The sequence below is a fragment of the Salmo salar genome, chromosome 23 (genome assembly GCF_965601325.2).
Source record: "Salmo salar chromosome 23, fSalSal1, whole genome shotgun sequence".
NCBI lineage: Eukaryota > Metazoa > Chordata > Actinopteri > Salmoniformes > Salmonidae > Salmo > Salmo salar.
Genome location: NC_138313.1, coordinates 14,981,183 through 14,993,871, shown reverse-complemented (window position 1 = coordinate 14,993,871; position 12,689 = coordinate 14,981,183). Strand labels below are relative to the sequence as shown.

The 12,689-nt window shown below is 39.6% G+C and overlaps 1 protein-coding gene across 3 annotated transcripts in view; it reads right to left on the bottom strand.

The window, feature by feature from the left end:
* The window catches only part of LOC106584195 (trafficking protein particle complex subunit 8), a 106,172-nt gene that overhangs the window by 75,334 nt on the left and 18,149 nt on the right, over positions 1 to 12,689 (bottom strand). The gene's annotated exons all lie outside the window — the stretch shown is intronic.

Sequence of the window (12,689 nt, the reverse complement as noted above, 5' to 3'; positions counted from 1 at the left end):
AAGCACTTTTGTGGGGAAAAACTAAGTCCGATTGGCTGGGTCTTGCTCCCCAGTGGGTGGGCCAGTCTCCCAAGTGTGTGGGCCTATGCCCTCAGGCCCACCCATGTCTGCACCCCTAACCAATAATGTGAAATCCAGATTAGGGCCTAATTTATTTAAATAGACTGATTCCCTTATATGAACTGTAGCTCAGAAAAATGTTAAAATGTGTTGCATGTTATGTTTATATTGTTGTTCAGAATATCTTTGATCTACTTTGTGCTCTTTCCACAGATGGCTCTAGCTTGCTGATAACAGCTGATGAGAATACCTATGCGATTTGACTTCTGTATTACTGACTGTAATGAATACATCTAAAAAGAAAATGCCAAATTGAAATAATTTCACACTAATTTCACAGATAATAGTAGTTCCCAAATCAGACAATTACTATAAAACAAATCTGTTTTCCTCAATTAAATGTTTGGAGAATGCATGGCGGTGCTTGTCCTCAGTCCTCCTTTGAATGTAGTGTGGACAATCATTACATGTTAACCTGAGTTTAGCTGGTTAATCATTCATTTCAGTTTACATTCTATTATTTAGCACTGGCTATGTACAAGGGTCTCCCCTTCGTGTCTCCATATTATTAAAAAAATCCCCATATGCTTTGTGTGCGCGCCCTTGGGCTTAATACCCTAAATATTAAATCCTGCCTTTCTCTCAATTCCTGCACACTCTCTTAACTAGCCCTTCCTTTCAATGTTACCATCATGCCATTATTATTTGTGTACCCACATGCAGGGTTGGGGAGATTTACATGTAAGGGATTAACAAATAAACAGTAACTGTAATCCGTTACCAGCAAAAATATTGTAATCAGATTAGATAGTTTTGAAAAACTAAGATGATTATACTTTAATTCAGAAAGGATTTTTGTGAGAAAAAAAATCTTTGACACTTATGTTTTCTCAATGACATTCAAATCAACATTGAAAAAAGGCATATGTTTGAATTTGTTCCACCTGAGCGAGTCTGACCACAAGTCAGAGACCACCGCGGCGACACACCAAATGTTTTTGATCGATCGCAGGAAAACTGCAGGAACAGGCTTTTGTAGGCTACAGTCCAAGGTATATCTTCCAATGGTGCGACTGCTGTCAAGATCCAAAGATTGTCCAACTTTAATAAACACTTGGCGGTAAGGATGACAGCAGTGGTGTAGTCTACGGCGGATCTCTACATAGCGCACGGATGTGAATCACACTGCTGCTCTCTCATTTAGCTATTTGCAATTTACGTATTATGGTTGTTGGGTTTTGGGTTCATATCTAAATGTGTGTTTGAACCCAAAAATGGTTGAATTCAAGAAGTTTAAGCTGCCTATCAATCATTGTTTTTGAAACCAGTGAAAAATGAGCTCATAACAGCTGCATAGTGAGGATCCCAGCCTTTGGAATAAAAGTAGGTATTATTGCTCAAACTAATTCATGCGGATAAAAAAAAATCCATTATTCTAATGGACACATGCTGAAACTCGCACAGTTTTGAAAGACTTAAAAACGGTCAATCTGTAGTGGATGTAGTTGCTACATCCACTACAGTTGCTACATCCACTACAGTTGCTACATCCATTTTTTGACGTACGTGTGTGTGTGTGTGTGTGTGTGTGTGTGTGTGTGTGTGTGTGTGTGTGTGTATAGAAAACAGTTGAAGTCAGATGTTTACATACACCTTAGCCAAATATATTTAAAATTTAGTTTTTCACAATTCCTGATATTTAATCCTTGTAACAATTCCCTGTTTTAGGTCAGTTAGGATCACCACTTTATTTTAAAAAGGTGAAATGTCAGAATAATAGTAGAGAGAATGATTTATTTCAGCTTTTATTTCTTTCATCACATTCCAAGTGGGTCAGAGGTTTACATACACTCAATTGGTATTTGGTAGCATTGCCTTTAAATTGTTTAACTTGGGTCAAATGTTTCAGGTAGCCATCCACAAGCTTCCCACAATAACTTGGATGAATTTTGGCCCATTCCTCCTGACAGAGCTGGCGTAACTGAGTCAGGTTTGTAGGCCTCCTTGCTCACACACGCTTTTTCAGTTCTGCCCACAAATGTTCTATGGGATTGAGGTCAGGGCTTTGTGGTGGCCACTTTGTGGAGTGGCTGAAAAACGAGTTTTAATGACTCCAACCTGTATTTAAACTTCCGACTTCAACGAAGTACCCATCTACTCATTCAAGGGTTTTTCTTTATTATTACTATTTTCTACATTGTAGTATAATAGTGAAGACATCAAAACTATGAAATAAAACACATGGAATCATGTAGTAACCAAAAAAGTTAAATTAAAATATATTTTATATTTGAGATTCTTCAAAGTAGCCACCCTTTATCTTGATTAACATCTATACATGGCCAGCTATGTAAACTTTAACATTGATTTATCCTGCAATAGATGTCGTTCAATTGGTACTTCATTTTTGTCGTCTTCCAATGGAAAGTAATCTAAAAGTAACTGAATGTAATCAGATTGTTACTGAGTTTGGGAAATCCAAAAGTTGTGTTACTGATTACAATTTGACAGGTAACTAACGGATTACATTTAGAAAGTAGCCTACCCAACCCTGCCCACATGTTATTCCCAACAATGGAGTCATTATATTTACTATATTAAATTATGGCCTCGACCTAGTGTATGATGAGTGAACTTGTTAGATCACAGCCACATTATGCCCATTCTCCACCCATTCTTTGATACAATGGGGTTAACTCCCTCATATCAAGCAAACACATACCAGACACTTCCTGGAAAGGTGAAGAAAAACCATTAGCTAGTGGTGGACTATGGTGTTACTTAGCTAGAAAAGACAGTCTGCTGTGTCTTACAAACAAATGTTGCTAGCTAGCTTTAGCAAGTAGATTCCACTCAACTCAAGGTATAGTTTAGCTATGTATTTATTTCCCAATTACTGTGCTCATGTATCAAGTTGAAGCGGTTTCCAAGTCATTCTGTGCTTACTGTTCAAGCTGGCTAGCGAGCTAAACAGCTGGCTCTGAAGCACATTATCTGTTTGATGTCATGCAATCACACAACACTGGACTGGCCAAGGGTAAGCATGTTCGTTTGTCCATCACTCCAGTGTAAGTGACCAATCGAAGGTTTGTAGACACGCACCCGCCTCTAAGCCCACAAGATTGGATTTCAATCGAGAGAGAAAAAAAAAGCAATTGTTGAGACCCAAAGGTGATCTACAGCAATGAGGTACTTGCAAGCTGGCCTGTTGGATTGCGGGACATCCTCTGCTCTCTCGAGACCATTTCTTCACTCTCGACTGGCCTGTGTGCTTGCGGTACTCATCTCTCCTCTGCGCCCTCGTCTCAGAATTTGCTTGCTCAATGATGTTTAATCTTGTTCGACAGCGCCATCTCATGCACAATGGACTTGAGGCTGATTTGACACGATAGGAATTTAGAAGGGACTGAGGTTGTACCACAGATAACAGCTTTGGTTGTTCTGTGTACTCAATGGAGTCAGCTATGGCTTGTGGCTGCCCAAGCCCAACTTCTCAGTTTTACTTTGACTGCACTATGGAGGTTGCCTGACTGTCGCACTAATTTGGCAGACAGAAACCCTGCTCGCCTCCAGTTAGCGTCTGAAAATACATTTGACTGGTCATGCTTATCAGTCTATAGGTTCATTTGCATAGTTTTGTGGAATTAAATTGGTGTCAGAATATAAATTGTGTCAGTCATAAAACAGGAACAGTGTCTTGATGGACCGGAATTATTATTTTGCCGAAAATAATGTACAGTGAGTTTAGAGTTAGAAAGTAGCTTTCTTACATCAACTAATGCCTGTCTCTACTCAGAATGAGCAAGCCAGAGCGGAGACTTGCTGCTAGGCAACTCACAGACGGCTTCCGGGTTAAGAGGGGATTGTGTCAAGAAGCAGTGCTGCTTGGTTGGGTTGTGTTTCGGAGGACGCACCACTCTCGACCATCGCCTCTCTTGAGTCCGTACGGGAATTGCAGCGATAAGACAAGACCGTAACTATCAACTGGATACCAATAAATTGTGAAGAAAAAGGGGTAAAAACTAATAAAATAAAATAAAAAAAGGGAATGCATGAGCATGAATGCATGTTTCCTTCCCTATGGCACGCATAGCTTGAATGCGCCTCGAGAGGAATATTTATCTTGCATAGAACACACAAGCCCAGGGCTCAACATTAACGCTTCTCCTTTTGTCCTTGATAAGAAAAAATGCAACTAGTTTACATACATATATCAAACAAATACTCCAATACGAATTGGAGCAGAGGTCAACATTGGAATAATATTCAAGTAAATTTTCCATGTAGGCCTACATAAATAAAATCGTCTACATGTCAAAGTGTAGGTGACATGCAAATTGGCTACAGCCTTGTGTCAAAAAAGATGCTGACATAGCAGAGGTAGCAAAACATTTTGCCAAACTTGAATGAGCCTTAAATCACTAAAATATAGCTGAACGCCAGTCATGCTTGACAAAATATAATTAAGGCACGAGGGGGTGACGTATATGGCCAATATAGCATGGCGAAGGGCTGTTCTTAGGCACGATGCATCGCGGAAAACCTGGACACAGCCCTTAGCTGTGGTATATTGGCAATATACCACAAACCCCGATGTGCCTTACTGCTATTGAATTGGTTACCAACATAATTAGAGCAGAAAAGATCAAATGTTTTGTCATACCTGTGGTAAACGGTCTAATATACCACGACTGTCAGCATTCAGGGCTCAAACCACCCAGTTTATAATGAAGGATAATTAACATTAACGTCTGTAGGTTTAATTCTGTCGACATACTCAGGCCACGGTTCGTTCAGATTAAAATGGTCACAAGACCAGAGTGAAGGGCCGTGCATGTTGCACACCACACATCACCCACCTTGAATCTGAGCGAAGGCAGTCAACATTTTGAAACTATTTATTTAATCATAAACTTAGTTCTTTAAAAACTGGACGCTTTTGAAGCATTTCTTACCTTGTTTCAAAGTAGCCTAGCCAATACACAACCATCGAAATGTTGAGGAAATCATTTTATAAACACTTAACCCCATCAGTCCCAAAAATCAGCTTTTAATGTATCTGCATGTACAGCCCTTATATTTAACCTCACAAAGAAGTGTTTAACCATTTTCTTTTCAGGACAACCAGGGCTACAAAAACAAAATAGACATACAGTTCCTTCAGAAAGTATTCACACCCCTTGGCTTGTTTTCCCACATTTTGTTGTGTAATAACCTCAATTTAAAATGCCCTAAAAAAAAAAAAAAAATCTTACACAAAATACCCCATAATGTCATAGTGGAATTATGTTTTTCAAAATGTTTACAAATTCATTAAAAAGCTGAAATGTCGAGTCAATAAGTATTCAACCCCTTTGTTATGGCAAGCCTAAATAAGTTCAGGAGTAAAAAAAATTGCTTTGTTGCATGGACAGTGTGTGCAATAGTGTTAAACATGATTTTTGAAGGACTACCACATCTCTGTACCCCAAATTTGTATTTTTTTACACCTTTATTTAACTAGGCAAGTCAGTTAAGAACAAATTCTTATTTAGAATGACGGCCTACCGTGGAACAGTGGGTTAACTGCCTTGTTCAGGGGCAGAACAACAGATCTTTACTTTGTCAGCTCTGGGAACCGATCCTGCAACCTTTCAGTTACTGGCCCAACGCTCTAACCACTAGGGTACCTGCAGCACATACAATTATCTGTAAGGTCCCTCAGTTGAGCGGTGAACTTCAAAAAGGGTGGCAGGTTAGAGCGTTGTACTAGTAACCGAAAGGTTGCAAAATCTAATCCCTGAGCTGACAAGGTGAAAATCTGTCATTCTGCCCCTGAACAAGGCAGTCATTGAAAATAAGAATTTGTTCTAAACCTTGTGAAATAAAAAGGTAAATAAAAAAACAGATTCAACCAAAAACCAGGGCAGTTTTCCAATGCTTCGCAAAGGACATCTATTGGTAGATGGGTAAAATAAAAGGAGACATTTAATATCCCTTTGAGCATGGTAAGTTATGAATTACACTTTGGATAATGCATCAATAAACAAAGTTGTCATTGTACGCTGATTCATGTTCTTTTAAATCCACAATTACAATTCATCCACAGCCTCAGAGGCATCAAGATACTTTTTCTAACCTCTGGATTAAAACCAAATTCTGATAAGTGTAATATATTACGTATTGGATCACAAAAAAAATGCAACTAGTTTACCAATAAAATGGTCTGACTGGGATGTGGACGTACTCGGTACACATACCCCGAAAGAAAATGGATCTCACTCCAATACATTTTTATAGAAAGTCACCAAAAACAGTTAAGATCTTGCTACCACGGAAAAGGAAAATACCTGTCTATATGTGGAAAAATCACCCTGATTAAAACCAGAACAGCTGGTTAACTACACTGACTAAGGCTAGGGGGCACTATTTTCACATCCGGATGAAAAGTGTGCCCAAAGTTAATTGCCTGCAACTCAGGCCCAGAAGCTAGGATATGCATATTATTAGTAGATTTGGATAGAAACACTGAAGTTTCTAAAATTGTTTGAATGATGTCTGTGAGTATAACAGAACTTATTTGGCAGGCAAAGCCCTGAGGACAAACCATCCAGGGGAAAAAAAAATTGGAGGTCACTCTTTTCAATGGGAATCTAGATTTCTAAGGCACTTGCTTGCAGTTCCTATCGCTTCCACTGGATGTCAACAGTCTTTAGAAATTGGTTGATGTTTTTCCTTTGAGAAATGAAGTAGTAAGGCAGTTCAGAACGAGGGTCGAGTGAAATGTACTGTTTGTTAGAGGCGCGTGACCTGAAAGCTCGCTCCACTTTGTTTTCGTCTTGTATTGAACACAGTTTATCCCGTCTTAAATTTTATCGATTATTTACATTAAAAAATACCTAAAGTTGTTGAAATGTCTGGATCAAGTTTACAGGTAACTAATTAGATACATTGTAGTCATGTTGCGCGAGTTGGAACCGGTGTATTTTCAGAATCAAACGCGCCAAATAAATGGACATTTTGGGGATATAATGACAGAATTAAATCAAACAAAAGGACCATTTGTGATGTTTAATGGACATATTGGAGTGCCAACAGAAGATCTTCAAAGGCAAGGCATGAATTATGTTATTTCTGACTTTTGTGTTGTGCCTGGCGGGCTGAATTATGATTTTCATGTGTATGTTTGATGGGGTGCTGTCCTCAGATAATAGCATGGTTTGCTTTCGCCGTAAAGCCTTTTTGAAATCTGACACTGCTGCTGGATTAACAAGAAGTTCATCTTTAAACTGGTGTATAACACTTGTATGATTTATGAATTATGAGTATTTATGTTTTTGAATTTGGAGCGCTGCTATTTCACTGGGTGTTGTCAAATGGGATTGGCGCGCGAAGGGATCACTAAGAACTTAATTCTTTAGTCATATCACAGTTTACCCATTTGCTTATGGTTTTGCCTACACCTAGCAACCATCTTTCTAAATTATATGAGCAAAAAAATATTCAATTCTATATGGAATGGCAAGCCAGAAAAAAATTAAAGGGTCTATATAATGAATATGAATTTGGAGGGCAGAAATTAAATATTAAATCATTAGACCTCTCACTAAAGGCATCAGTTATACAAAAGTTATACTTAAATCTGAGTAAATTAGTAATGTCTCACCCCGTGTTCAAGAATGGACTTTTTCTTTTTTTTCCAGATTACAACCGCTCACTTTCAGTTATTTGAAACAAAATCTCCAAAATATATATATATTTTTTTTAAACAAGCCTTATAAAAAGTTGGTTGCAATTTCAGTTTAATCCACCAGAAAAGACAGAAATAATATAACAAATTGTGGTTAAACTCAAATATACTAATTGATAAAAAAAAAACGTAATTCATTTATTTAAAAAAAAAAGGTATGATCTTTGTAAATGATATCAATAGGACTGGTGGAGTTGTCACACATGCAGCTAACACAGACATGTGGAAATGTCGGCTCTACCCAAAATTACAACGAACTAATTGCACCATTGCCACAAAAATGGAAGAGGCAAGTGGAAGGGGGACAAAGTGACAAAAATTGGTTAAAGAAAATTATCGTAAATAAAAATATATACCAGTTTCATTTAAGGACCAAAATATATTGACAGCTGTGCCATATAAGTTGCAAAATAGTTGGGAAGAGATTTGATGTACCGATTCCATGGCACATGGTTTATGAATTGACACAGAAAATGACACCACACACACACACACACACACACACACACACACAGGGATACAATCTTCCCAGCTCTGCAGATTTTGCTGCGAGGAGGCAGTGTCATTAGATTGTTTATTTTGGTACTGTCCATATGTAGCTTGATTTTGGTCACAGATCCAGGAATGGCTGAAGAATTGCAACATTTACCTAGAGCTAACGCTGCAGATAGCAATACTGGGTAATTTAAAAAGTCATAGATAAATAATAATTATTTCAGCAAAAAAGTTTTTAAATTTACAATCTGTAGAAACTATGAGAATAAAAAAGGTTCATTACTTCGGTGAAGCATCACAGCACAGTTGAAAAATATAAGGCAAATAGAATTCCAAAATGGAGGGTGTTTAGAGAGGGATGGGAGGGGTTGAATGGAGCTGAAGGGTGGGACTAATAATAACAAGATAAAACATACAGGGTCTGTAAAATGTATATAGGTTCAGAACTTTTGTGAAATAGCACAGTTACAAATACATGGCAAATAGAAATCAAACTGCATGGACATCTGAAATAGATTGTAAAATAGATTGTGTCTGTAAGATGTGTATAGTATGTATAAGCTGGAAGTAGAAGCCTAGGTGTTATTGTTTATTCGTTTACTCCAACTGGGGGGGAGGGGTGGTAGGGTTTGCGGGGAATAATAAAGGTATATTAAAAAGAAAAAAAAAAGTGTTGTGTGTACACAAACACAGCTAAAAAGTTTGGGGTCGCTTTGAAATTATCTTGTTTTTGAAACAAAAGCAATTTTTTGTCCATTAAAATAACATCAAATTGATCAGAAATACAGTGTAGACATTGTTAATGTTGTAAATGACTATCGTAGCTGGAAGCGGCTGATTTTTAATGGAATATCTACATAGGCGTGCAGAGGCCCATTATCAGCAACCATCACTCCTGTGTTCCAATGGCACGTTGTGTTAGCTAATCCAAGTTTATCATTAGAAAACCCTATTGCAATTATGTTAGCACAGCTGAAAACTGTAGTTCTGATTAACCTCTTACATCTAGACGTTCCGCTAGAAGACAGCTAAATGCAACACTAACCTTTGATGATCTTCATCAGATGACAACCCTAGGACATTATGTTATACAATACATGCATGTTTTGTTCAATCAAGTTCATATTTATATCAAAAACCAGCTTTTTACATTAGCATGTGGCGTTCAGAACTAGCATACCCCCCTCAAACTTCCGGGGAATTCGCTAACATTTTACTAAATTACTCACGATAAACGTTCACAAAAAGCATAACAATTATTTTAAGAATTATAGATACAGACCTCCTCTATGCACTCGATATGTCCGATTTTAAAATAGCTTTTTGGTGAAAGCACATTTTGCAATATTCTAAGTACATAGCCCAGGCATCACGGGCTAGCTATTTAGACACCCGGCAAGTTTAGCACTCACCAATATCAGCTTTACTATTATAAAAGTTTCATTACCTTTTGTTGTCTTCGTCAGAATGCACTCCCAGGACTGCTACTTCAATAACAAATGTTGGTTTGGTCCAAAATAATCCATCGTTATATCCGAATAGCGGCGTTTTGTTCGTGCGTCCCAGACACTATCTGAAATGGTAAATCAGGGTCGCGCGCGTGGCGCAATTCGTGACAAAAAAAATCGAAATATTCCATTACCGTACTTCGAAGCATGTCAACCGCTGTTTAAAATCCATTTTTATGCCATTTTTCTCGTAAAAAAAGCGATAATATTCCGACCGGGAATCTCCTTTTAGCTAAACAGAGGAAAGAAAACAAAGCATTCGGTCGACGCGGGCACGCGCCTGAGTCTCACAGTACTGTAACCAGCCACTACCCAAATGCGCTACTTTGTTTCAGCCAGAGCCTGCAAAGCCACGATTCAGCTTTTTACCGCCTTCTGAGAACCTATGGCAGCCGTAGGAAGTGTCACGGGACAGCTAAGATCCTCACTCTTCAATAAACAGAGACAAGAAGAACGACACCTTGTCAGACAGGCCACTTCCTGCCTGAAACCTTGTCAGGTTTTTGCCTGCCAAATGAGTTATGTTATACTCACAGACACCATTCAAACAGTTTTAGAAACTTTAGGGGTTTTTCTATCCATATGTAATAAGTATATGCATATTCTAGTTACTGGGTAGGAGTGGTAACCAGATTAAATCGGGCACGTTTTTTATCCAGCCGTGAAAATACTGCCCCCTAGCCATAACAGGTTAAAGAAGCAATAAAACTGGCCTTCTTTAGACTAGTTGAGTATCTGGAGCATCAGCATTTGTGGATTTGATTACAGGCTCAAAATGGCCAGAAAAAAATACCTTTCTTCTGAAACTGGTCAGTCTATTCTTGTTCTGAGAAATAGGCTATTCCATGCGAGAAATTGCCAAGAAACTGAAGATCTCGTACAATGGTGTGTACTACTCCCTTCACAGAACAGCGCAAACTGGCTCTAACCAGAATAGAAAGATTGCCAGCATCCCGGAGTCGCCTCTTCACGGTTGACGTTGAGACTGGTATTTTGTGGGTACTATTTAATGAAGCTGCCAGTTGAGGACTTGAGGCATCTGTTTCACAAACTAGACACTCTAATGTACTTGTCCTCTTGCTCAGTTGTGCACCGGGACCTCCCACTCCTCTTTCTATTCTGGTTAGAGCCAGTTTGCGCTGTTCTGTGAAGGGAGTAGAACACAGCGTTGTACGAGATTTTCAGTTTCTTGGCAATTTCACATGGAATAGCCTTCAGAGAAGGATATCCTGCTTTCACTGGAACAGGACCAGCCTTTTGTGTGAAGAAAAGACGCAGGAAAAGGGGCCGCAGATCGGGCATCCTTCTAAAGACCCATAGGCAAGCGAGTTAACTCCCACTGCTGTCCGTTCTTCTTGCTGACGTGCAATCATTGGATGATAAAACGTATAACCTACGATTAAGATTAATTTACCAACGGGACATTAAAAACGATAACATCTTATATTTCACCGAGACGTGGCTGAACGACGATATGGACAATACAAAGCTAGCGGGATTTCCTATGCACCGGCAGAATAGAGACGCTACCTCTGGTAAGACGAGGGGTGGGGCTGTGTGTCAATTTGTCAATAACAGCTAGTGCGCAATGTCTAATATTAAAGAAGTCTCGAGGTATTGCTCGCCTGAGGTAGAGTACCTTATGATAAGCTGTAGACCACACTATCTATATTATTCATAGCCGTCTATTTACCACCACAGAACGGATGCTGGCAATAAGACCACTCTCAACCAACTCTATAAGGCCATAAGCAAAGAAGGAAATACTCAACCAGAAGTGGCGCTCCTAGTGGCCGGGGACTTTAATGCAGGCAAAATTAAATCAGTTTTACCAAATTTACACCAGCATGTCACATGTGCAACCAGAGAAGAAAAAAAAAAATCCTAGACCACCTTTACTCCACACACAGATGCATACAAAGCTCTCCCCTGCCCTCCATTTGGCAAATCTGACCACAATTCTATCCTCCTGATTCCTGCTTACAAGCAAAAACTGAAGCAGGAAGTACCAGTGACTCACTCAATAAGGAAGTGGTCAGATGACACAGATGCTAAACTACAGGACTGTTTTGCTAGCACAGACTGGAATATGTTCCGGGATTCATCCAAAGGCATTGAGGAAAACACCACCTCAGTCATCGGCTTCATCAATAAGTGCATCGATGACGTAGTCTCCACACTGACTGTACGTACATATCCCAACCAGAAGCCATGGATAACAGGCAACATCTGCATCGAGCTAAAGGCTAGAGCTTCCGCTTTCAAGGAGCGGGAGACTAGTCCAGGCGCTTATAAGAAATCCCGCTATGCCCTCAGACGAACCATCAAACAAGCAAAGCATCAATACAGGATTTAGATTGAATCCTACTACACATGCTCCGACGCTCGTCAGATGTGGCAGGGCTTGAAAACTATTACGGACTACAAAGGGAAACCCAGACGCGAGCTGCCCAGTGACAGCCTACCAGACGAGCTAAATGCCTTTTACGCTCGCTTCGAGGCAAGCAACAATGAAGCATGCACAAGAGCACCAGCTGTTCTGGATGACTGTGTGATAACCCTCTCGGCAGCCGATGTGAACAAAACCTTTAAACAGGTCAACATTCAAAGCCGCTGGGCCAGACGGATTACCAGGACATGTACTCAAAGCATGCGCGGACAAACTGGCAAGTGTCTTCACTGACATTTTCAACCTCTCCCTGACCCAGTCAGTAAAACCTACATGTTTCAAGCAGACCACCATAGTCCCCATGCCCAAGGAAGCGAAGCTAACCTCCCTAAATGATTACCGCCCCGATTACCGCTCACATCAAGAGCATCCTCCCGGACACCCTAGACCCACTCCAATTCACATACCACCCCAACAGATCCACAGATGATGCAATCTCTATTGCACT